This window comes from Mizuhopecten yessoensis, unplaced genomic scaffold (genome assembly GCF_002113885.1).
Source record: "Mizuhopecten yessoensis strain PY_sf001 unplaced genomic scaffold, ASM211388v2 scaffold10867, whole genome shotgun sequence".
NCBI lineage: Eukaryota > Metazoa > Mollusca > Bivalvia > Pectinida > Pectinidae > Mizuhopecten > Mizuhopecten yessoensis.
In genome coordinates this window covers 903,069-909,050 of record NW_018408761.1, presented here as the reverse complement: position 1 = coordinate 909,050, position 5,982 = coordinate 903,069, and positions in this window count along the sequence as shown.

Below are 5,982 nucleotides of genomic sequence, written 5' to 3'. Positions count from 1 at the left end.
TGTAATTACCACAGTCATAGAGATTACTCGACATCCTCTCTGTATTTAAATACCACAGTCAAAGAGGATACTCGACATCTACTCAGTATGTATATACCACAGTCATAGAGGATACTCGACATCCATTCTGTATGTAAATACCACAGTCATAGAGGGTACTCGACATCCACTCTGTATATAAATATCAGAGTTATAGAGGATACTCGACATCTACTCTGTATGTAATTACAATATTCATAGATGATACTCGACATCCTCTCTGTATATAAATATCATAGTCATAAAGGATTCTCGACATCCCCTCTGTATGTAAATACCATAGTCATAGAGGATACTCGACATCCACTATGTATATAAATACCACAGTCATAGAGGATACTCGACATCCAAATTGTATGTAAATACCATAGTCATAGAGGATACTCGATATCCCTTCTGTATGTAAATACCATAGTCATAGAAGGTCCTCGACATCCACTCTGTATATAAATATCAGAGGCATAGAGGATACTCGACATCTACTCTGTATGTAAATACCTCAGTCATAGAGGATACTCGACATCCACTATGTATATAAATACCACAGTCATAGAGGATACTCGACATCCTTTCTGTATGTAAATACCACAGTCCTAGAGGGAACTCGACATCCACTCTGTATATAAATATCAGAGTTATAGAGGATACTCGACATCTACTCTGTATGTAAATACCATAGTCATAGATGATACTCGACTTTCATTCTGTTTATAAATACCATAGTCATAGAGGGTACTCTACATCTACTCTGTATATAAATATCAGAGTCATAGAGGATACTCGACATCTACTCTGTATGTAAATACCACTGTCATAGAGGGTACTCGACATCCACTCTGCATGTAAATACCATAGTCATAGAGGGTACTCGACATCCACTCTGTATGTAAATATCATAGTCATAGAGGGTACTCGACTTCCACTCTGTATGTAAATATCATAGTCATAGAGGGTACTCGACATCCACTCTGTATATAAATACCACAGTCATAGAGGATACTCCACATCCTCTCTGTATATAAATATCATAGTCATAAAGGATACTCGACATCCCCTCTGTATGTAAATACCATAGTCATAGAGGATACTCGACATCCACTCATTATATAAATACCATAGTCATAGAGGATACTCGACATCCACTTTGTATGTAAATACCATAGTCATATAGGATACTCGACATTCACTCGGTATGTAAATACCACAGTCATAGAGGATACTCGACATCCACTCTGTCTATAAATACCACAGTCGTAGAGGATACTCGACATCCACTCTATATGTAAATATCATAGTCATAGAGGATATTCGACATCCACTCTGTCTATAAATACCACAGTCATAGAGGATACTCGACATCCCCTCTGTATGTAATTACAACAGTCATAGAGATTACTCGACATCCTCTCTGTATGTAAATACCACAGTCAAAGAGGATACTCGACATCCACTCTGTATGTAAATACCATAGTGATACAGGATACTCGATATTTACTATATATGTAAATACCACAGTCATACAGGATACTCGATATTTACTCTGTATATAAATACCATAGTCATAGAGGATACTCGACATCCACTTTGTATGTAAATACCATAGTCATATAGGATACACGACATTCACTCTGTATATAAATACCAGTCATATAGGAAACTCGACACTCTCTGTGTATATAAATATCATAGTCATAGAGGATACTCGACATCCACTTTGTATGTAAATACCGTAGTCATATAGGATACTCGACATTCACTCGGTATGTAAATACCACAGTCATAGAGGATACTCGACATTCACTCTATATGTAACTCGATATCCACTCTATATGTAAATACCATAGTGATACAGGATACTCGATATCTACTATATATGTAAATACCACAGTCATACAGGATACTCGATATTTACTCTGTATGTAAATACCATAGTCATAGAGGGTACTCGACATCCACTCTGTATATACATACCACAGTCATAGAGGATACTCGACATCCATTCTGTATGTAAATACCACAGTCATAGAGGATAATCGACATCCACTCTGTATATAAATATCAGAGTCATAGAGGATACTCGACATCCACTCTGTATGTAAATACCGTGGTCATAGAGGATACTCGACATCTACTCTGTATGTATATACCACAGTCATAGAGGATACTCGACATCCACTCTGTATATAAATATCAGAGTTATAGAGGATACTCGACATCTACTCTGTATGTAATTACAATAGTCATAGATGATACTCGACATCCTCTCTATATATAAATATCATAGTCATAAAGGATACTCGACATCCCCTATGTATGTAAATACCATAGTCATAGAGGATACTCGACATCCCCTATGTATGTAAATACCATAGTAATATAGGATACTCGACATCCACTCTATATGTAAATATCATAGTCATAGAGGGTACTCACCATCCACTCTGTATGTAAATACCATTCATAGAGGATACTCGACATCCACTCATTAAATAAATACCATAGTCATAGACGATACTCGACATCCACTTTGTATGTAAATACCATAGTCATATAGGATACTCGACATCCACTCTGTATATAAATACCACAGTCATAGAGGATACTCGACATTCACTCTGTATATAAATACCATAGTCATAGAGGATACTCGACATCTACTCTGTATATAAATAGCATAGTCATAGAGGGTACTCGACATCCACTCTGTATGTAAATATCATAGTCATAGAGGATACTCGACATCCACTCTGTATATAAATAGCATAGTCATAGAGGGTACTCGACATCCGCTCTGTATGTAAATACCATAGTCATAGAGGATCCTCGACATCCCCTCTGTATGTAAATACCACAGTCATAGAGGGTACTCGACATCCACTCTCTATATAAATACCATAGTCATAGAGGGAACTCGACATCTACTCTGTATATAAATAGCAGAGTCATAGAGGGTACTCGACATCCACTCTCTATATAAATACCATAGTCATAGAGGGTACTCGACATCTACTCTGTATATAAATAGCATAGTCATAGAGGGTACTCGACATCTACTCTGTATATAAATACCATATTCATAGAGGGTACTCGACATCCACTCTGTATGTAAATACCATAGTCATAGAGGATACTCGACATCAACTCTGTAGGATACTCGACATCCACTCTGTATGTAAATACCACAGTCATAGAGAATACTCGACATCCTCTCTGTATATAAATACCACAGTCATAGAGGATACTCGACATCCACTATGTATGTAAATACCACAGTCATAGAGGATACTTGACATCCACTCTGTATGTAAATACCACAGTCATAGAGGATACTCGACATTCACTCTATATGTAAATACCACAGTCATAGAGGATCCTCGACATCCACTATGTATGTAAATACCACAGTCATAGAGGATACTTGACATCCACTCTGTATGTAAATACCACAGTCATAGAGGATACTCGATATCTACTCTGTATAGAAATACCTTAGTCATAGATGATACTCGACATCCACTTTTTTACTCGTATCAATAACTATAAATTATATTTCCAGACTGTCAGGATAGATTGTTTTCTTGATTCCCGATAAACGAGCTTTCTTATAACAATAACATCATATATCTACAGAATCAATGTGACGGCTTTTATACTATTGATAAGGGGCATTTTCTTCTTATATAAGCTAAATATAAATAATAGTATGCATGTCGAACAGCTGTAAAAACTGATAATGTTCGTCATTTAATTAATAACTTATCGCATCTTTAAAAATGTAGTGGCTATTTATCACTAAAACATGCGAAATTGCCTTATGTTTCCGTTTGATATTTAATATACATTGATTTATACATCTACGCATATCAATTGTTGTGTATACGTAGGAAAATTGACAGCTTGTTTGATCTTACGTTACACGAATGCCTTTGTTAAACTAACTTCTTCAGAATATTTAAACAATGTTTTAATAAAACAAAACGATAAAATTTTCAAAATTTAATAATATTCATAAAAAATTAAAATATGTAAAGATGATATGAAAGACTTGAAATCATATATATATGTATCATATATATCAATTGAAACCCGCATAACACTAACCATACTTTGAAAGTAATTTCATTCACTCTGTCACTCTGATTATTATCCCCACTTATAAAAGAGTTATTCTATGCAATGCAATGTAGTGACTTTTTCTCTGTTAATGATACGTTAGATATATGTATTCTATATAAAATAAAAATATCTGGGATATATGGAAACAAAGTGTCTGTCATATGGCAATAAAACAAAGTGTCTGTCATATGGCAATGAAACAAAGTGTCTGTCATATGGCAATGAAACAAAGTGTCTGTCATATGGCAATGAAATAAATTGTCTGTCATATGGCAATGACACAAAGTGTCTGTCATATGGCAATGAAACACTGTGTGTGTCTTATGGCAATGAAACAAATTTTCTGTCATATGGCAATGAAACAAAGTGTCTGTCATATGGCAATGAAACAAAGTGTCTGTCATATGGCAATGAAACACTGTGTTTGTCATACATTTGGATTTGAATTACACATTGGGTGTATGCATAACTTTTATCAATCTATACTATATTTTACTGAGGTAATGACTGCAAGTTATATTTTGATGATACAAATGATTGTTGTCATATTTTTAGTTCATTGCATTAAGCTGACGAAAATCATAACATTATATATACTGTATACAAGGAGATTTTCGCCGCAGTTTAACCGTCGCCTTTTCTCCCTCCCCAATGAGGGCACGTTTATCATGACAGTGATTACTAGTATAGTACACAACATACAATGTTTAGTAAATGCATGTGAAGGGAGAAACAAACACTAGGCGAACATGGTTTCTATCGGCAAAGGGCGAATATTTGACTTAGCAAAGTTTTACGGTATACAGTGTATACATGTACTAACATTTGCACGAATTGTTAACATGTTATAATTGGACATCATGCGATCCTATTTCATTGAAAAAATAGGGTTGTTCTTAGAAAATAAAATAATGCATACCTGTCTCAAACCAGTAGACGTTCTGAAATGTATTGAAAACAAATTACCTGTAGTAGAGGAATTCCCTGATCAGATTCGTATCTTCATCAATTGAGGAAAACCGGATTTAGTTTTTCACGTGCCTATATCTGGTTTGATTTCCTAGTAGAATGTTGTTTTTTATTCGTTGGTCGTTATTTTCAGTTCAGTTCTAAAACATATCTGTTGTAAGCACAATTTGATTCTAAACTTCAATGTCAAATGGAACCGTAAGGTAATACGTATTTGTTATACGCTCCTTATAATTTTAATTCGTCGCTTTGTTTGATCGTCTTTTCTCAAAAAGATAATACTGCTCTATGTAAGTAATGACTCGTAAATAATAATAATATTTATACAGCATTTATATAGCGCCCTATATAATTTGTAAAATTACTGAAAGGCGCTTTACAACATATGGATAATAGTAATGGTTATAATTGTGAAAACAAACAACAAAGGTTTGCAATCACTTTCATACATTTAACAAGCAATGTGCACATAATTGAACAAATAAAAATGTGGTATTTACATGACGTCTTTGCAAAGATTCTAAAATGCAGACGTGAAGAGGTGAGTTTTTATGTCCCTCTTGAACTTGGCCAGGGTATTCGACTTCCTAATAGCAGATGGTAAGCTATTCCACAACGTAGCCGAAACCCTCCCAAAGCATCTGTTTCCGTAGGTCACAGTACGAGATTTTGGGACACACAACAAAGATTCTGACTCCGACCGCAGTGATCTTGACGGCTGATACAGGGTAACAAGTTCCTGTAGGTACTGAGGAGCTGTTCCATTCAGTGCCTTGTATGTGTATACCAGAATTTTGTACTGCGACCTGTATCGTACAGGTAACCAGTGCAACGAATAAAGCGCAGGTGTGATGTGCT